The sequence below is a fragment of the Podarcis gaigeae genome (genome assembly GCF_964106915.1).
Source record: "Podarcis gaigeae genome assembly, chromosome: 8".
Classification (NCBI taxonomy): Eukaryota; Metazoa; Chordata; class Lepidosauria; order Squamata; family Lacertidae; genus Podarcis; species Podarcis gaigeae.
In genome coordinates this window covers 75,869,633-75,891,189 of record NC_139684.1, presented here as the reverse complement: position 1 = coordinate 75,891,189, position 21,557 = coordinate 75,869,633, and the positions used below count along the sequence as shown (strand labels likewise).

General features: G+C 43.8%; 2 protein-coding genes across 2 annotated transcripts in view; one reads left to right on the top strand and one right to left on the bottom strand.

Annotated features, from left to right (window-relative positions):
- The window catches only part of LOC310851730 (phospholipase A2 inhibitor 25 kDa subunit-like), a 1,159,037-nt gene that overhangs the window by 698,789 nt on the left and 438,691 nt on the right, over positions 1-21,557 (top strand). The gene's annotated exons all lie outside the window — the stretch shown is intronic.
- Positions 6,907-21,557, bottom strand: part of LOC310851532 (uncharacterized protein) — a 76,488-nt gene continuing 61,837 nt past the window's right edge. The window contains exons 9-14 of the mRNA XM_083754052.1: positions 20,064-21,542; positions 12,101-12,221; positions 10,967-11,104; positions 9,931-10,116; positions 7,886-8,017; positions 6,907-7,379 (exon numbers count right to left, since the gene is read on the bottom strand). The gene's annotated coding sequence lies outside the window, so the exon portion shown is untranslated. The remainder of the gene's footprint in view (positions 7,380-7,885; positions 8,018-9,930; positions 10,117-10,966; positions 11,105-12,100; positions 12,222-20,063; positions 21,543-21,557) is intronic.

The window sequence follows — 21,557 nt, the reverse complement described above, 5'->3', positions numbered from 1 at the left end:
CACCTCTGCCTGAGTGATCTCTGCTGTATGCTAATTTCCTGAACAAAACTGCTGGCTTTACTTGAGTCACTGAGTCTCCCTTCTGACCTGTGGATGAACCCACTTTCCTGCCAGTTCCTGACATCAACTCAACATTGACCCTTCACCAGTTACCAGTTACCATTTTCCCCATCAGTCAGAGATTAAGGGTTGAGACCAGCAGGGAAACCTGTTGAACAGCTTCTGCAGCACCCAGAAAAGTACTCTTGCTTCCTCTAGCTCCTTCCTCCAACTGTTTTGCATCCAAGGCTATTTCCAGTAACTTGGTGTCTTCCTTCCTTCCTTCCTGATGGAAAGGTACCGGTAATTGTTGTAATTAAGAGTCATTCTGACTGTTATACAAAACAGGAGGAAGTAGACCCAGGCTGAGGAACATTTTCCAGTTTGCCAGACACATTCCTTTGTGAGCAAACTTCTGGGGGCTGCATTCCAGTGGCAGGTAGGATCAGATGCAGTGGTGGTTGATGGCTAATCAGACTGATAGGACAGAAGACAGGGAGGCCATTGGTAGATGGAGCCAATGAGAGGTAAAGCCAAGTAATTCTAATTTTTCTCTCCTTCTCTTCCTTCTCCCTGCAGAGTTCTACAAGTAGCAACACTGAGCAAGTCTAAGAGAAATGTGCTGCCGAGAGTGCTACTCCCTGGGCTGGTTGTAGGTTGGGAAGGCAGGTAGGTGGGAGCTCGTTGAGGGCAGATTGAGGTTGGTAAGGGATTGGTGCATTCCTCCTAATGGACTAGTCTCAATTGGTCAGATGTAAAAGTGGGCAGAACGACAGATGTGAGAGCATCAGTGTACAACCTCCCAATACAGGGTTGACTTCAGGTGTTTTCTAAAAGTTGTATAATTCTTTATCTCCTTGGCATTTGAAGGGAGGGTGTTTCACAGGGAGGGCTCCACTACCTAGAAGGGCCCCCTCCTGGTTCCCTCTTAGCAAACACGTTCTTTCTTACTACTGTGAGGTACAACTCATCTCTTGCCAGAAGTCTGTCCTCAACTAAGTTAAGACCATGGTCCAAGAGGCCAAAGCTTTCCTGATGGCAGCACTTGCCCAGCCAATGATTTAATTTCAGTATTTTCCCTTCTCTTCCTGGACCACAATTTTCAACAGGAAGGAGTGATAAAAACCCACCCGTGCCCCAAGGCCCTTCAGCTTCCTGCTCTGCCTCATTTGCTATGCACTAAAAGGTCTATCTGGCAATATCATTTGTACCTACATGAATCAGTAGGAAGGGGTGGTGGTCAGTGGACTTTATAAAACTTGAGAACTTCTCTGTCTCAGTCCCTCTCAGTCACCTACCACAATCACACATCTCTTGTGCAGAAATGGCAGGAGACTGAGTTGGATGGGACTGAACAATGCAGCATAAGCTTTGTAGGAACAGTATTTTGTTCTGACATCACAGATCCGTTGATGTAGTAGGAATGGGGAATCTGTGGCCCTTTGGATATTGCTGGGCTACAGATCCCATCATCCTCTGACCAATGGCTGCCTTGGCTGGGTTGGAGACCAGCAACAACTGGACAACCACAGGTTCCCTGTCATTGCTTTAATGACTTAAAATCCACCATTGGATGGAAGAATGTTTTTAACTTTAATTACTTTTGGGGTATTTTTTTTTAATGAAAGTGCTTTTAGGTTTTAAAAATTGCAATTTTTAAAAAGAATCTTTTAACTGTTTTAGAATACTGTTGCTTTGTTTTTATTTTAAAATGGTGCATTTGTTGCCCTGGGCTTCTTGGGGAGGAAGGGCAGGGTATAAGTTCAATAAATAAATATATTTAAACTCAACAAATAATATAACTCAACAGACGTGTCTTGAAATGGTTGTGTCTAAATGAATATTTTGTTGTTATTCTTTTTTTAAAAAAATACACATTAATTAGTTTATTAAGGCACTTCATTAAACCAATTAAATATATCTATTGTAAGTGGTGTACAAAAAGCAGTGAAGTAATAACTGTCAATTATAAAGGGGGAAAGATAAAATCAGCAGACTTTGAAAACAAGTATACATAACCAAATGCCAATTGCTGGGAATTACATGTAGGGAGAGTTTCAGTGCTCAGGTTCTGCTTGCAGGATTCCCACAAGCAGCTGTTTGGTCTTGATTAGATGGACTTTGGGCCTGATCCAGCGAGGCTCGTCCTGTGCTCTTAACTAAATTATATGTCTGGACAGGCTTGCTGAAGTAAATAAAAAAAGCTTTTAGCAGGTGTCTAAAACAGTGCAATATTTTTTTAAAGACATGTGCTCTGCTTCTTTTTCAAGTGGACACCCAAAGCAAAAGAGAAGAAATTAAGATACACGTGGAACAATCTGTTTCCTAGTGGAATCCATTAAAAAACCCAAATCTGATAAAATGAAATTTTATTATTGAGATATTTGTAGAATAAATTTGGAAGAAATTCTTCCATTCTTCTCCTCCTCCTCCTCCTCCTCCTCCTCCTCCTCCTCCTTATTTTTTCTTTTCTTTCTTTTTTCTTTCTTGTTTATATATGTGTGTGTGTGCTTATCTGAAATATATATGTATGTATTTGTATTTTGTAATAATTATGCTAAATAAAATTTAATAAATTAAAAAAAACTAAAACTAAAAAAAACCACCTGCCAGTGAGCCATGGTCTCTGAAGCTAGTTGCTTTTTTCAATTCCATGCAGCTGTTAATTAAAAGAACAGGAGCCTCTCCATCATCCTTTGCATTACTATTCAAGAATGTGCTAAATGTATTTTGGGGCAGGTGTGGCCTGTCATGCAAGAAAAAGATAAGCTACAGAACTATTAGAAAACAAAAAAACAGGAGCCTTTTTCCTCCCTGTGCCTCTGGCCGCCACATTTCTCTGTGACCCAGACTCACCCAGGTAGTACAGGAAGCTGCGCAACTTGAAGTATGTCCTCAAGGAGCCTGTGAGAAAAGGACAGGTTTGGATTGAGTGACTTCTGTGCCCAGAAGCTGACGTGACGAGGAAAAAGAAAGGCGCTGTTGTTTGAGATGTTAAGTAAGAAAGCCCAGCCAGAACTAACCTCCCCCACCCCCATGATGAGTGTGTTCCAGTGGAAAGCAAAGCCAAGCAATTGTCAGTATGGAGGCGGAAGGAAGGAATTGGAAATGTCTGGAAAATAATACAGCTGAAACCAAGTAATGCAATTATTCGAAGGACTAATGAGTATGGCTGCTTGTCCTTGAGCTCCACAGTTTATTCTAGTTTTAATTTCTCTTGAATAGTTTTAAAGTCAGTTGTCTCGGCAGTTAATGTTACTTGCATACAGGCAAGGAGCATATCTGTTTTATCTGCTTTACTTCAACGTGGGCTTAAAAACCATATATTTTAATTGGAGGATGGGAAGCCGGGAAAGCAGTTGTTTTGGCTCGACATTTTTAACTAATAAGAAACTGGTAAGAAATTCTTAGAAAGCCATCTTTGCCAACAGACACTCTGCAGTTTTAACATGGCTGTTACATGAGCACAGGCCTGTATCACTTCAGTCAAAACATCCAGAACTCCATTGCCAAATTTCATCCAGAAATCTATGCTGGACTATTGTCACTCAACAAGGAAGACAGAGGTAACGGCAAAATGATTGTGGGAAGATGAAATTAATATGTCCTACATGGACAGCCCTGGTCCTTTACATGGACAGCCCTGGTCCTTTACATTGTGAGCATACCAGTAATGGGGCTGGAGAAGCCTTATACCAAGTACTGTATTGGCCCGAATATAAGTCGCACTCCCCCCCCCCCAAATTTCACCATGAAAAGTTAAACTGTGGCTTAAATTCGTGACCTTACAAAAATTGGCTTTTACGATATCGCTCCCGTCCTGTCCCGTCTGGAGCTCCCCCAGCCTTCCCCAAAGCTGGGTAGGAAAGAATGCGGGGAGGGGGAAGACCGCTGGCATCGTGACACACACCTTGGGTTAAGAACTTTGCTTCAAGATGAGAACAGAAATTGTGCTCCAGCAGCACGGCAGCAGCGGGAGGGCCCATTAGCTAAAGTGGTGCTTCAGGTTAAGAACAGACTTCCAGAACAAATTAATGGCACATGACCCTCCAAACGTGGTCAGGATAAGGAAGGTTCCCTTCCACTCTTTGAAGGGCTATTAGAGGACAGTGATATACCAAGGATGTTGGTGTTGTTTAGTCAATTAATCGTGTCCAGCTCTTTGTGACCCAATGGACCAGAGCATGCCAGGCACTCCTGTCTTCCATTGCCATCTCGTCCTCTGTCGTCCCTTTCTTGTGCCCTCAATCTTACCCAAGATTTTCCCCCCCGCCAGAGAGTCTTTTTTTCTCATGAGGTGGCCAAAGTATTTGGGCCTCAGCTTCAGGATCTGTCCTTCCAGTGTGGATTTCATTCAGGTTTGATCTTTTTGCAGTCCATGGCACTCTCAAGACCTACCAAGGATGGGGAACTGCAAACATGGACTGTCTTGGGCAAGTAGGAACAGTTGGGGCATATGCTTCTCTGTTGGATTTCCACCTTTCACATCACTCAACATTTGTGATCTTCCAGATGTTGGTGGACTCCAACTCCCATCCGCCTGGGCCAGCATGGCTAACAGGAAGGGAGGATGGGATCTGAGGTCCATTAACAACAGGATGGCCACAGCTCTCCACCCTTGCTTTAATGAAGAGCACTCCCAGAGGGTAACATTCAGATCAGGCTTAGAAACCCGCCCGGTAAACTTGAGAAATAAACTTGCCTGCAAGTGAAGCCTGTCTCTTTCGAACATGCCGTTGCGTAACTTGTGCAACCTGACATCTCAGCCAGCTGGCCCTCTTTCAATCAAATTAAAAGTGCTTGCTTTGATGGATGGCTTCTGGTTTGGAGCTGAAAATTCTGAAGACATGGCTAAGGAAGGAAGACTGATCTTGCACCGTGACCTAGCTGAGTGGGACAGAGTTGGGGGACCCCTCCTGCTGCCCCAGAACTGTACAGTGGTGCCCCGCAAGACGAATGCCTCGCAAGACGGAAAACCCGCTAGACGAAAGGGTTTTCCGTTTTGGAGGTGCTTCGCAAAATGAATTTCCTATGGGCTTGCTTCGCAAGACGAAAATGTCTTGCGAGTTCCTGCGGGTTTCCCCCCCCCTTTCCCCCCCATTTTCCCAAGCCGCTAAGCTGCTTATCAGCTGATCCGCTAAGCCGCTTAACAGCTGATCCACTAAGCCGCTAATAGCACTAATCCGCTAAGCCGCTAATGGGCTTGCTTCGCAAGACGAAAAAACCACAAGATGAAGAGACTCGCGGAACGGATTCTTTTCGTCTTGCGAGGCACCACTGTATTCCTTAGAAGGCAGTCTGGGGAGGGATTTATACCAGTGGTGGATGGAGCCAGAGGCAAAGAAGTGGGAGGAGCAAGGAGTGTGAACTACATTCCAGCTGTGCAAAAGTCATTCGATCTCCACATCCCTGTATACACACATCTCCACCCTTCCTCCAGACAAACAAGAGGCATTTCATAGTTCAAGTTACATGTCATCCCTGCAAAATCACTTGAGGAGGGTGCAAGTTAAGATCAGCGAGGGCTGCAACTTGAGGATAAGGAGTACAGCCTTTGGAAAGCCAGGGGCCACATCGATACATTTGGTGGGCCGCATTCAGCCACCGGGCCTGAGGTGCCCCATGTCCAAATGCTGCTCCCATCATTGTAAACACCAGTTGGTCAGCCAAACATTTTCCCCTCTTGTGGGGTTTTATTTGCCAGGCATTTGCAATTATTTCATCGCATCTGCTCCTCTTAACAACACTGTATTATTCTCGTCTCTTAGTCTTACTCCTGTTTGAAGAATGTGATGTAGTTTTTATTACATTGTGTTGAATGAAGATTGGATTATTCAAGGAAGGAAGGAAGGAAGGAAGGAAGGAAGGAAGGAAGGAAGGAAGGAAAAGAATTCAGGGGACAACTGCCATGTGTTACCTTTGCCCTCTAGTGGCAGGAACATAGAATCACAGAATTATATAATAGATTGCCATTGATGGAATGGATTACCATTCTTGATATTGTCACAAAAGTTGTCCCCCCCACCCTATCTGCCAAGCGGTGGCAAGAACCCATGGGGTTCCAGGCACTGACTCAGAGTCTGTGTTCCTTTGGAGAATTGAGACAAGACAGAGATTGTTGCAATTTTAAGAAATATTCTTAATTCACCTATTTACACCTTAAATCTGCATGGAGGGAGTTCAGATCTTACAGAAGAGTCCTTTCAAGAGGAAGACCAAGGCATCTCTCTTCGCCAGCCTTTAGCCAGCCTGCCCAAGATGGATCCCAGTCCTTCTTCCTTCTTCTTATTCCCAGCAGCATTTGCTCAAAACTCTCTTTTCCTGTCACCTCACACCCGGTTCCCCTGGCAACTTTCCAACCCCCCCCCCCGTCTCTGTTCACACCTCAGGGCAGGGGGGAAGGATGGTTCTCTTGTGATGACAATGGCCCTCTAGAGCCCCCTATTGTTCCTTAATGGCCCTAGTTTGGCCAGGTCATTCTGCATAGGCTAGTCCAGGAATTCCTCTGCAGCTTCAATTCTCCCTTCATATCCCAAATAATCAACATCCTAGCATTTATTAATTTCTAGGGTTTAGGGGTCCCCCCAAATCTATAACAATATTATTATATTCAAAACAAAAAAATTATTATATTATTATTATATTGAAGATGTAGTTTATGGGTTGTCTCCAATGCCAGTCTTATGGAGAGTAGTCCTATTGAAGTTAATGCACAGGGCTAACTTGGGTCCATTGATTTCAGTGGATCTGTTCCGAGTAGAAGTTAGTTGGGCATAGCTCTTAGTATCTTGCCATCACAGCCCAAATCTGTGGGGTCTTGGGAAGCAAACAAATAGCTTGGTTTTGGGAAGAGAATCAGACCCCAAGGAAGTGGTTATCCAAATAAAATTTTATTTTATAGATATGAGCCATATATGCAATTGGTTGGAACAGTATACTGTCTTGGAGCCCTAACTCCCCGCCTTCCTTCCTTCCTTCTTTCCTTCTCCACAACACAGCCCTTCCAAACACAAATGCAGGTTCCAGCAGTTCAGGTGCTCCCAAACCCCTTCCTTACCCCAATATCCCCAGGATGGTGGTTCCCAGGACTGCCAGGAAAGGGCAAAGTTGAAGGCTGAGCTCTTGGAAACCTGACCCATTATGATCATAAGACAGGTATGGGTTCGTGGTGCTCCTCACACCATAATTGGTTGGGTTAATTATATTGCTATTGCAATTGCTGCCGGAGCAACACGACCCCCACACGCTGGTGATATTTATATTACTGGTGAAATCAGTTCTCATATCAATGCAGGCTGGGCGCTGGCAGGTCCTGAAGATCATTGATGTTCTGAGGCCTCCTGTTGACGTTTGGAGGGAAGGGAAGAAAAGAAAGGCACAAAACGTTAGGCATGAGGGGTGTTGCCCCTCTTCTCCCAGCATGCAGTGGAACACCACAGGGAATCGTGAAGAACATGGAGCCTGAGGCGTAACCCGCATCCATGAGTTCTTAGGGGGCAGGGCCCCCTTCATCTCTGAAAAAATGGCCTGTTTTGCCTTAGATGGTCAATTCTGAGGGGGGAATCTGTGGGAGGAAGTTAAATTCTTCCGAGGAGCAAACTCTAAACTGACATAACGTTTGGTTTAAGAATTATTATTTGTTTTAACTCTGTAATGTATTTTATAATCTTTTATGTATTTTATCCTCGGTAATGGCTTTGGCCACACACTCATAAATCATATTTGCATAGGTTGGGTGGTTGAACAATTAATTGCAAAGAATGCTTCCCAACAAGTCCTGTTCAGCAGGGGGCAAAATGTTTTGTAGGCCAGGAGCTGTGGAATAAATTTCCTAGGGTGAACTCACCTACTGAAATGACCCTACTGCCATTGTAACATCGGTTGTAGCCCCTGCCGCATCTCATAGTCTGCTGGAGTATTCCGTAGTAGGTATGATCAAAGCCTGAGTAACACTGGTTGGAGCTGCTTATTTCAGCTGCTGCAATAAGAAAGCAAAATGAAGAGCAAGGGGCCTGTTGAGCATCACTCACCCCATTAAACTGCTAATGTGGGGCTGGGTTGAAAAGGGTGGCTCCCCTTTAAAGGAGCCCCCCCCATTATTCTGTCTCTTCAATAATGATTGGGGGGGGGGGAAATCTTTCGGTTTGCTTTGCATATCAAAGTGAACCTGAGGCACCTAATCATAAGCCTGCATTTTTATCAAAGCTTATATATTGCAATCAAGGCTTGTATTTAAAAATGAGCTTAAAAAAGGATTTTCAAATGTTTCATGCCAGGCAGAAAGAACCTTGGCAAGAGGTTTTTCTCCTAAGACAAGGGGGCCCCATTGATTTATAGTAGAAAAACAATTCTCAAAGTCATAAAAAGGGAGAATTACATATGCTGCCCCAAGGCTGAAAAAACACAATTAAGAATGGGTAAATAGTAAAATAATACCAATGTGCCTCCCAGTAAAATGAGCCAGATCTTCTTTCTAAGGTTGAAAGGCCAAGAGCAGTGAAAAAGGCAACTGGCTTGGCTAGAAGAAAAGAGAGCATTTTTGGGAAATCTTTTAAAGCTGTTTTTTACTGAGTTCCTTTTTACTTTACAAAGGCTTTATTCTTTTAAAAGGCTACCTATGATAAGTGAATGAAATATATTAACTTAAATATATTGGCTTAAATGTAATTATGCAAAGGATTTAAGGAATGTTAGATTCTTATTTCATATGGTTGTAAGAGTTGTATTTATCCTGAAATTAAGTCAGCCACCAGTCTAGCCCCCCTGCTAGACAGAAGACGCCATCCAAGCACTCTTGATATATAGTTGTCAGGCATTTGTTTAGAAACCTTAAATGAAGGAAATCTTTCAATGTTGATGTGAACTCAAGATCCTTGACATCTGTTGAACATAAAAATGTAAGATTAAACATTTGTTTTAGAAGGCAATAGGGCAAGGAGGGCAAGAGGTGAGCTGGTAATTAAGATTCCATGTAAGATATATTATTACTTATTTGTCACATATATAGCTCTTTGTCTCCCTTATAAGGGCAAGGAAGTGGGTGTATCTTTTGTGGGTGTATCTTTTGTGATTGGTTCTACCAAACAGCCAATAGGAATTTCAACCAGGCTGATTGGACAGAGGCAGCCACAGGAGGAGCAAAGGGGGCTGGATTAAGGGAATATAAGTGCTGGCCAGGATGGCAAGAGGCCAGGCCAGAGCTTGGTAACCATATACCACTGAGCCTCTCATTTATTTGTCTGACAAATAAATTATTATTTTAATTTCTCTATTGCTGCGTTGAATATTTCATTCCAGCTAAGCGTTAACCACAAGCAGGGTGCTACAAACCTACTTAATTTTCCCTTTCCAAAGCAGTCAGTACCTTAATTATACTCAGGGTAAACCCATTTAAATGAATACATATGAGTATAGGTCGATACGTGAAGGAAAAAAGCTATCCTTTGAAACCCAAACTTTCTCGAATTTTGCATAGCAATTCTCTAAGATAGAATGTGTGCGAATGTTTGCACATACTAGGAGCTGCTGCCCTCGCCTTTCTCCACTTGCCAAACCTGCCAGACTCTTTGTCAACCCCCCACACCTGAGCACGTCCCCTCCCTTTACCCCAGCTCACCCCTCCCCTACAGCGCACCCCATGTTCCCACTCCGCCAAACCTTTCCCATGCTCTCGCAGCTAAATTACACCCTAAAGCACACTGTCCTGTACATTTCTTGAGAAGCGGGGTTAGCTTTTCTTTGGCATAGGAGCCCAAGAGTTGGGGAACAGGGCTGCTTGCCTTAGAAATCTCCAAAATTGAATTCTTCAAGCCTCCCTATTGACAACCAACCACCCAACAAGTGAAACTGTGAGTTCTCACTTAACGGTCAGGTGGCCTTTTAAAAAAATACCTGTGTCCTCGATAGGGGTCTTGGGAACCTCCCACTTTATCGAATGCCCGTTGCAAAGGTCACCAAGACAGTAGCTCTCATCGTACTGGACGGCAAAGTGTCGGTCACCAGAGAAACTTGATATGGGTCCATCCCAAAGTTCCTTGCTGGCACAGCCTTTGTAGCCCATTACCAAAAGGTCTTTATCTAAAAGGAGGGTGGATACATATATACAAACAATAGATTGATGCAGTGGCAGGGTGTTCCAAAGATTTTACCTTGACAAGTGATTTGGGTTATGTGAGTGCCCCTTGAAACTGCTGACACAGTTCTTCCTGCTTTCTGCTTCTGCCTGTTTTTTGGGGGGGAGGGGGCACACTTCCTGGCTGTAGTTATACCTCAGAAGCCTAATAACGGGGTTGGAAATCAGCCCACAGAAAATCAGCTAAGAATTTTCTTTATTAACAAAGAAAGAAATGGAGTACTGGGATTTGTACAACAATCTGCAAATAGAAAATAAAATGAATCAAAACATGTTTGGAGCACCTCAATTCTGAAAGCATGCAAAGCATCATTTCAGGCCCCAGTTAATCCCGATGGGAATTTGAGGGGTTTCATGAAGGAGGCGGGTGGTGCTGTGGGTTAAACCACAGAGCCTAGGACTTTCCAATCAGAAGGTGGGGGTTCGAATCCCCGTGATGGGGTGAGCTCCCATTGCTCCGTCCCTGCTCCTGCCAACCTAGCAGTTCGAAAGCACGCTAAAAGTGCAAGTAAATAAATAGGTACTGCTCCGGCGGGAAGGTAAAAGGCGTCTCTGTGCACTGCTCTGGATCGCCAGAAGCGGCTTAGTCATGCTGGCCACATGACCCGGAAGCTGTACGTCGGCTCCCTTGGCCAATAAAGCGAGATGAGCACCGCAACCCCAGAGTCGGTCACGACTGGACCTAATGGTCAGGGGTCCCTTTTCCTTTACCTTTAAGGTAAAATCCTCTCAAAAATCTATTCCTCTTAAAAATCTAGCAGCCACACAGTATCCATCTGACAGAGCAGCACTTACCTATACTTAATGTAAGTTGTGCAATTATGCAAACATTCTCAGCACTGGAGCAGTTTCTAATGTACTGCTCTGATGTAGAGAACTTGAATGTGGGATGTTCTATGTAGCTGTAGTGATAACACTCCAAGGCAGAAATTCCTGAAAAGAAGTTTGGGGAGAAAGGTTATGAGATCCGGGAGAAGCTATTAGCAATGTCTTGAAATCACCAGGGACTAGAAATAGGTATTCCCCCTTTAAAGTGAAAGCAGAAGTTGTTAGGGGGCAGAAATTTGTGCCAAGTGCCTGTTCTGAACCGCAGGCCCAAAGGAGGGGCCTGAGTGAGTGGTTTGATGTGTATATATCAAAGGAGGACGCGAAACTATGCCAGAATGGTCAGTCCTAGAGCTTTATTAAATCATAGAGGTGGATGGGACTAGGATGCCAGATGTCTAGCCCAATGCCAGATGTTGGATTCCAACTCACACCAACACCAGTCAGATGTAAACTGACAAAACAGAACAATGACAACCAAATCATGGGCATTAACACCCCCCCCCCAAAAAAGAAGGTATTGTAGTTAACCAGAACTTAACCTAATATGTTATTTATAAAAATGGGGGTGAGTTGGAGTTTTCTACATGGGTATTCATATTTTCTTTTCCTTCTTCTTTATTGTGTCTTATCTTACTCTGTGCACTTGTAATTATGCTCTTTATATCTTTTAATGAAGAATATAGAAAATAATAATGGAAAAAACCTACAGCAGAATGGAGGTTTGAAAGTAAAGTTTGAACAAATAAAAAATGGGTGGAGGCAGACAGCTCCATGGGGACTGCTTTTACTGCCCTTGCTTAGAGGCAGGATACAGATTCTTGGCTGACAGCTGTCACTCAGTAGAAAGAACTGAAACATCCCCTCCCCTCTTCTCCCTCTTCAGCAGGGAAGGGAGCAGAAGGCTCAGGTCTTCTTCATTTCCTGCTTCTCCATGGGTAAATTTTCCCACAATTTTAAAAAACACTACACTAGGTTCCCCCTTTCTGAACTTTTTCCATACACCTTAGGATTCCTTCTTGTTTCCCCGTGAAAATTTAGTTGGCTCCCACCCAACCACCCAGGTCTGCAACTAGAGGACATCCCAGTAGCAATAACTGGTACCTGAAATAAGAAAGTTCATCGCCAGCAGTCCTTGCAGCACAACTGTTGCAGCTCTCCATCTCAATGCGACACCCTCCATGGTCTGAAGCCGAGAGGCCCTCTGAGCCAAAGAACCAACTTTCTGATGGAGGAAAAGCAGTCAAATATCTGAGAGAGTTGGGCCGTTTGGTTATATATATATCAGGCACAAATGTGCTAGCTAGAGCTTCGCAGGAGGAAATTCCCGAGGAGACAGGAGCAGTTCTGGCAGGATTACAGGAGCAGTTCTGGCAGAAGAAGGCAGCTGTGCAACAGGGGTGGACCCATATTTTCATATTTATATGGAGCCCCATGTGAGTGATGGCCAACCAGCTGCACTGGTGCAAAGGGAGGCTGGTGTCCCTTGCTCTCCTCGCCCACTCCTCCCATTCTATCTTCCTCTCCTTTTTCTTCATCTAATGTTCTCTCCATGGCAGAAAGAAATTAAAAATCACAAAAACAGTCAGGCGGACGTCTAAGGGTTCCCACCCCCCTTTCCCTCCCTCCTTCCCCCTTTCTACCTATCGGTAGTTTTCTCAAGCAGAAAGACAAATTCAAAGTTTCAGAAATCCTCCCCTCTCTTTCCTCAATCTCTTTCTCCAAAACAAAAGAAAAGCAGTGGACTTTTAAGACATAGGACGCTGCAGAAGGAAGATATCAGTATGAAATGGCATTGCCAACAGGAACTGTACGTTTGTAATCGTTGGACTTGACAATCTTTGGACTTGACTATCCTTGGACTTTACGACAATAAAAACATATAATAGTAATATGATATGTTATTGCCATCAGGAACAGTGCTTTGCAATTTTTTGATATGACGATTAGATTACGGTTTCATTATATATAATGTTATGTTACTTTACAGCCAGTTACGTGTGTTGTGGTATTCTGAACTTGATTTACGCAATGAGGCAATTGTGGTGTGTGTTGACCTAGTCATTTGCCATGGCTGTTTCTATTGATATAATTTAGGTAATCAATGAGGTCACATATTAATAGTTTGATTATTACAATATAAAAAGTGGAGACAGCAATGACTATTTAGCAGGTGGAATCTATTTATGATTAATTTACACTGGATAAATAATTAAAATCTAAGAAATACTAATGAAGATGTAAAAAACTTAATGTACTAGATCTCTGCTAGTTGGATATCATTGTGATTATGTTCCTTTAAGAATGGTAGATTCTAATTGCCTGTACCTATTGATTATTACTTAGAATATCTTTGATTGACTTTGGTGTTCCTGGGGTATGCATTACTTATTTCTTCTATAGATATCCTGTGTTGTCTGAATTACTGCAAAGAAGGTATCTTTTTTTGTAACAACAGGTGTTTAGGTAAATAATGATGTTACAATCTCCTAAGATTAATTTATACATTTATGTTCAACATTAGGAAGTGGAGACCGCAATGACCATTTGCCATATGGGATCCATTGATGAATAAGCCTCACTGAATAAGTTTGATAAAGTTGTAATAGTGTATATAAATGAAGATGTGGAATACTTATTTTAAATGTTGTGAGTTTTATTCTAGAGTCTTTCTGTGTTTACAATGGTTCTCTATATATGATATGAATTTACTCCCTTCTCTCTGGAATGCTTGGTCACTCTTTTCCGGATTCTCCCGGTCAGCTTCGACAGTTCCGCATATTCCACCAGCATCGTCTGCCATTCTTCGATTGTTGGTAACTCCTGCTGTTTCCATTTTGGACTAATAAAATTCTAGCAGCTGTTGTGCATACATAAACAATTTTTGATCAACTCTTGATATTTCCCCACCTAGCATTCCTAACAGAAAAGCTTCAGGTTTCTTTGGGAAGGTGTACCTGAACATCTTTCTTAATACATTGTAAATACTGTTCCAAAATAGTTTAACTTTATCAGACGTCCCCCACATATGGTAAAAATCCCCTTCTTTAACCTTACATTTCCAAAAATGCTTATTACTCATTCTATACATTTTTGCTAGTTTAAAGGTAAAGGGACCCCTGACCATTAGGTCCAGTCATGACTGACTCTGGGGTTGCGGCGTTCATCTCGCTTTACTGGCCGAGGGAGGCGGTGTACAGCTTCCAGGTCATGTGGCCAGCATGACTAAGCTGCTTCTGGTGAACCGGAGCAGCGCACAGAAACGCCGTTTACCTTCCCGCCGGAGCGATACGTATTTATCTACTTGCACTTTGACGTGCTTTCAAACTGCTAGGTTGGCAGGAGCTGGGACTGAGCAACAGGAGCGCTCAGCCTGTCATGGGGATTCGAACCGCCAACCTTCTGATCGGCAAGTCGTAGTTGGTAGCGATCAAATACCATCTATATATCATTTTCATTACGGTATATTTTCCTTCAGTGTCATGCCTGCAGTAAATTTCATACCCGTATTCCATAACCTTGACAATTTATCAAAGTCAATGTTATGGACAATGTCTATTGGCGATTATATCATTACTTCCTTAGTTTCCTCATCTTTTGTATGCCATTCTAGAAGTAACTCATATATTTTAGATAGGATTTTTGTTTTACTTTCCAACAATTCAAATCTAAATGTCTCAAAGCCATTCTTCCTTTTGTCTTTTTCAAATACATCATTAATTTGTTGGTACTGTAACCAACCTGTTAGCTTATCACATGTTTCATCATATGGTTTCATTTTTAACACTTTATCCCTTTCTGTTAGCAACTCCTTATATGTGGGCCAATTACCTTTCATATTTAACCGCTTGACTGAAATTGCTTCTGCTAGTGAAACCCACCATTGGTGTTTTATGTTCTACTCTCATCCATACTTCATACAATGGTTTTCTTATTGCATGATTCAGGAAGCCTCTGTGAACTCTGACTTTATCATACCACAAATATGCATGCCACCCAAATCTGTTTCCATAACCTTCTAAATCTAATATGTCTGTATTTTGTAGTTTCATCCAATCCCTTAACCAAGTCAAACAAGATGCTTCATAATATATATTTAAATCTGGCAGTGAGAATCCGCCTCTTTCTTTTTTATCTGTAAGAAGTTTATACTTTACTCTAGGTTTCTTCCCCTGCCAGATAAATCTTGACAATGCTTTTTGCCAAACTTTAAACTGTCCTGTTCCACTGATCATTGGGATTGTCTGAAATAGAAATAACATTTTGGGTAGCACATTCATCTTTATCACAGAGATTCTTCCCCAGAATGACAATTTCAGTCTATCCCAAATTTCTAAATCTTTTACTATCTTTCCACACAGGTACATAATTGTCTTTAAATAGGTTTATATTTTTGGGAATCAACCAGATACCCAAATATTTTACCTTTTTGACCACTATGATTCCTGTTTTATCTTGTAATTCTTTAATTTGTTCCTGATTCATATTTTTAACCATCATTTTTGTTTTGGCTTTATTTAATCTAAAATCTGCTAATTGCCCAAACCCTTCAATCACTTCCAGTGCTTCCATTACACTGACATGTGGCTCTTTTAATGTTATTTCTCTTCTAACTATATTTCTCTCATTATCTTTCAATTGGTGCCCAGGAAGAAAGTCCACTTGTCAGAGACATGGCTGGCAGACAGGAGTCTGCAGAGGGGGAGAAAGAGGCAGAGGAAAACAGGAACTTGAGTTGTTCTCACAACAAAAGTGAGATAAGCCCTCCTCACTCTGGATTGCTGCCTGCAAGTTTTTGCAGCAGCACAGAGATGAAGGAGCAGGATGCAGGTGGTAGTAGAGGGCTGGATTCAACTCCAGAGGAGAAGGAATTGGCTGCACCTGAGTCTCCAAGAAGCAGGAGGTGGAGCAAGTGGTAGGCTTGGAGTATATCTGGCCTTGGAAGGGGCCGGAAGCCAGTCAAGTCAACTGACTCTGACAGTGAGGACTGAGTTGTGGGAAGCTCGGATTGCTGAAAGCCTGTTGTTGAGAAATAAACCTCAACTATTCAAATTGCTAGCGTGTTGTGTCTTGTGTGAGAGAAGTGCTAAAGAAGATTGATCTTTACCTTTAAATTTCAAAGTTATGGAATTATGATCCAAAAATGTCCTTGGCAATATCTCTGTACTTGTTCTTAGAGCTAAGTCCTTGGGAATCCAGACATGGTCTATTCTACTAGAACTGGATTTGAATCAGAGAAAAATGTGAATTGTTTTGTTAATGGGTTTTTAAGTCTCCAAATATCAATCAAATCATTATTCTCCAGCAATGAAAAAAGAGCCTTTGGGAGTTTTCCCAGGTTTCCCTCCCTTTTGCTTGACGTTCTGTCCATTTCTAACAACACCACTCCATTTAAATCACCCATCAAAATTACTTTCTGGTCCATATAGTTAAACAATTTTTCCTCCAATTCTTTATAAAAGTCTGATTTCTTCTCACTTGGTGCATAGATTCCAACAATGATAAAGTTGTTGCCTTGCAGTGTGACTTGGACCCCTATCATTCCCCCACTCATTGTCTTTAAACAAATATTTTGCATTGTGTTTTCCTTTAATGTACAAAACCACTCCCCTTTTCTTATTTACAGCTGAAGTTACAAATGCATTTCCCAATCTTTTATTTATTAGAACTATTCTGTGTGTTTTTTAGCAACACGTGTTTCCTGTAAACAAATTATATGTTCATTGATACATAACTACCTTTCCTGGCTCATTCTCAACATGGTATTCCTCAACTCCATCGAGTTAAACATTACCAAGCAATCTCCTGGATATTTTTTTGCCTTAGCCTGGAGGGATGTGACCTTTATTCTGAATGCATTTACTATTGTATAATCAACATCTTCATCCTTTAACTCTAACCATTTTGCAATTTCTGCAACCAGTTTTATTCTCACAACCTTCCCTTCCTGTCCCAGGATTCCTTGAAATTTCAAATTTATTTGTTTCCTTCTCATCTCGAGAAATGCAAGATTGTCTCTCAGGACTGGTGTTATGTGGTCCCAGCAGCCACTCCCAGTCACCAGTCTAGCTGCCGCATTCTGGATTGATTGCAGTTTCTGGGTCACTTTCAAAGGTAGCTCCATGTAGAGCGAATTGCAGTAATCCAAGCAGGAGATAATTAGAGCATGCACCACTCTGGTGAGACAGTCTGCGGGCAGGTAGGATCTCAGCCTGCGTATCAGGTGGAGCTGGTAGACAGCCACCCTGGACACAGAATTAACCTGCATCTCCATGGACAGCTGTGAGTCCAAAATGACTCCCAGGCTGTGCATCTGGTCCTTCAGGGGAAAAGTTACCCTATTCAGGACCAAGGAGACCCCACACCTGCCCGCTCCATGTATCCCCAAAACAGTACTTCTGTCTTCTCAGGATTCAACCTCAATCTGCTACCCATCATCCATCCTCCGACCGCCTCCAGGCACTCACACAGGACCTTCACCGCTTCTGATTTAAAAGAGAGGTAGATCTGGGTGTCATCTGCATACTGATTAACACCCAGCCCAAACCCCAGATGATCTCTCCCAGTGGCTTCATACAGATATTAAAAAGCACGGGGGAGAGGATGGAACACTGAGGCACCCCGCAAGCGAGAGCCCAGGGGTCTGAACACTCATCCCCCACACCACTTTCTAGACATGGCCCAGGAGAAAGGAGCAGAACCACTGTATAACACTCCTCTCAGCTCCCACCCCCTCTCGACGGTCCAGAAGGATGTTATGGTCGATGGTGTTAAAGGCCGCTGAAAGATCCAGCAGAACTAGGAAACAGCTCTCACCTTTATCCCTAGCCCACCAGAGATCATCGACCAGCGCAAGCAAGGCAGCTTCAGTCCCATGGTGAGGCCTGATTCCCGACTGGCTGGGATCCAAATAGTCTGCATCCTCCAGGCATCCTTGGAGTTGTTCAGCAACCACCCACTCAATCACCTTGCCCAAGAATGGAAGATTTGAGACTGGGCGATAGTTGGCCATGCTGGCTGGGTCTAAAGATGTTTTTTTTAAAGAAACGGTTTAATGACCGTCTCTTTCAGCGCATCTGGGAAGGCACCCTCACAGAGGGAAGCATTCAGCACCCCGCAGAGCCCATCAACCAGCCTCGCTTTTATCAGCCAGGATGGGCAAGGATCAAGGAGGCAGGTGATCTGTTTCACTCGTCCAAGCAGCCTGTCCACATCCTTGGAGGTAACAGATTGGAATTGATCCCTTGTAACAGGACTAGACAGAACTCTAGCACTCTCCCGCCCTGGCCCTGCTTCCACGGTGGAGTCTATCTCCTTCTGAATCTGAGCGAATTTATCAGCAAAAAGCTTTGCAAAAGCATTGCAGGAGATCTTGGGGTCCCTACCAGGCCCCGGTGAAGAAGGTGGTTCCAATAGATTGCAAACCACCTGAATGAGTCTCCTGCTGCTGTTTTCTGCAGAAGCAATAGTTGCAATAGAGACAGTGAAGAAGGCCCTCTTCGCCGTGGCCATTGCCACATGGTAGGCTCGATGTTGAGCTCTAACCCGTGTCTGGTCTGATTCAAAATGAGTTTTCCGCCACTGGTGCTCTAGCCATCTCAACGATTGTTTGATTGCCCTCAGCTCCATGGAAAACCACGGGGCTGTCCGGACTCCATGCAATGGAGAGGGCGCTTTGGAGCCAGACAGTCAATAGCCCTAGTTAACTCCACATTCTAGCGGGCCACCAGGGAATCAGCTGAAAAGCCATCAGCTTGGGATAAAACATCCCCTACCACTCTCTGGAAACCATTTGGATCCATTAAGTGGCGGGGTGGACCATCTGAATCGGTCCCAGCTCCCTGCAGAGGGGGAAGGGTCGCGGAGAAGTCCAGTTGCACCAGGAAGTGATCTGATCATGGCACTTCTTTTATTTCGCTTTTACTTACTGTCAGATCACCAACATCCATAGAGGCAAACACTAGGTCTAAGGCATGTCCGCGGCTATGAGTTGGGCCAAACTTATTCAGGGACAGCCCCATGGAGGCCACGCTTTCCACAAAGTCCCGAGCGGACCCTTGTAAGGTCATGTCGGGATGGATGTTAAAATCCCCCAGGACAACCAGACTAGTTGTCTCCAGGAGCATATCCGCCATGACCTGAAGCAGATCAGGCAGGGAATCCTTGGTGCAGCGAGGAGGTCGGTACACCAAAAGGAATCCTGTACTGCCCCTATTGCCCAACTTCCAGAACATGCATTCAGAAAACTGGGTCTTCCCAACGGGACGCCTGTGCAGACTAATGACTTCCTAAAAATCACTGCAACCCCCCTCCCTGCCCACATGACCTGTGTTGCTGCATGTAAGAGAAACCTGGTGGACAAGCAGCGGCAAGGGCAAGCCCATCTGCTTCATCCAACCAAGTCTCTGTCACACATGCCAGGTCAAATTCTCCATCCACAATCAGGTCTTGGATGGGACGGTTTTATTCATCATTGACCTGGCATTGCACAGCAACACTTTAAGGTCATGTGGGTTTCTCTTGCTGATTCCAGCATCCTTCCGGTCAGGACCAGACCTGGAGGCAGGGATACTCCTCAAACAATGACTAAGCCTGCCTCCTCGGTAATGAGATGGTCTTAGCGTAACTCCTCCTCCCGCCCTTGATCACTGAGATCGGGTGTCCCAATACATCCCCCCCCCATGGAACCTGCCCCAGCCATTCTATTGGCTGAGGCCCTCTCCCAGGCAGCCCTAACCCTTCCCCTTAAAAAGCAAAGTACAAACTATACAGTAACTTAACAAAATAATGAAAGAAAAAAAAAGCAAGAAACAACTACGCTATATTTAAACTACTCCTCACCCCGACTAAACATTTATTCCACCCCAAGCAGAAAGAAAATAATATAATAATATAATACTGTAAAAAACACCATTTGAGGTGCAGCAAATTAAGAACACTTAAAACATTTAATATCATTTTTGCCACTTGCTGCAGGGAGCTGCTCAGAGTATGTGTGAGTTTAGGCCCCGCCCCTTGGGCCCGATGGAATTGGCTTGCAGGATGGAGTGGTCTTCCCAACACTCACCAGAGCAGCAACAGCAGCAATGTCCTGGAGGCCTCTCTCTCGCCTCTTAAGCTGTGGTGGTGGGTATAGGCCCTGCCCCGTTTGCCCGATGGAATTGACTGGAGGAGGGAGCGGTCTTCCCAAATGCCCACAGAAGCAGCAACAGCAGCAGAAATAAACTGTCTGTTATGAAAAGGACATTGTGTAACTTGTGCAACCTGACATCTCAGCCAGATGGCCCTGTTTTATCAAATTATGGCTTCTGATTGATGGCTTCTGGTTTGGAGCGGAAGATTCTGCAGACGTCGCTGGCAAAGGAACACTGATCTTGCACCGTGACCTAGCTGAGCGGGACAGAGTTGGGGGACCCCTCCTGCTGCCCCAGAACTGTATTCCTTAGAAGGCAACCTGGGGAGGGATTTATACCAGTGGTGGGCGGAGCCAGAGGCAAACAAGTAGGTGGAGCCAGGAGTGTGAACTACATTCCAGTTGTGCAAAAGTCATTCAATCTCCACATCCCTGTATTCACACATGTCCACCTTTCCTCCAGACAAACAAGAAGCATTTCATAGTTCAACTGTACATCTCATTCCTGCAAAATCACTTGAGGAGGGTGCGAGTCAAGAACAGTGAGGGCTGCAACCTGAGGATAAGGAGTACAGCTTTTGGAAAGTCCTGGGGCCACATAGAGACATTTGGTGGGCCGCATTCAGCCACTGGGCCTGAGGAGCCTCATGTCTGTAGTGGAGCAATCTTTGTCTTGCCTAAAATCACTGCTGAACAGAGTCTCCAAAGGCTGCTTCTATCATTGTAAACCCCACTTGGTGAGTAAACATTTTGTCCCTCTTGTGGGATTTTATTTGCCAGGCATTTGCAATTATTTCATCACATTTGTTCTACTTAACAACATTATATTATTCTTGTCTCTAAGTCTTACTCCTGTTTGAAGAATATGATGTAGTTTTTATTGCATTGTGTTGAGTAAAGAGTGGTTTTTTCAAGGAAGGAAGGAAGGAAGGAAGGAAGGAAGGAAGGAAGGAAGGAAGGAAGGAAGGAAGAATTCAAGGGTCATCTTCCATGTGTTACCTTTGCCCTCTAGTTGTAGGAACATGGAATCACAGAACTGTAGTATAGATTACCATTGTTGGAAAGGATTACCAATCTTGATATTGTCACAAAGGTTCTCCCCCCCTATCTGCCAAGCGGTGGCAAGAGCCCATGGGGTTCCAGGCACTGACTCAGAGTCTGTGTTCCTTTGGAGAATTGAGACAGGGCAAAGACTGTTGTAGCTTTAAGAAATACGCTTAATTCACATCTTTACACCTTAAGTCTGCATGGAGGGAGCCCAGATCCTACAGAAGAGTCCTTTCCAGAGGAAGTCCAAGGCATCTCTCTTTGCCAGCCTTTCGCCAGCCTGCCCAAGATGGATGCCAGTCCTTCTTCCTTCTTCTTATTCCCAGCAGCATTTGCTCAAAACTCTCTTTTCCTGTCACCTCACACCTGGTTCCCCTGGCA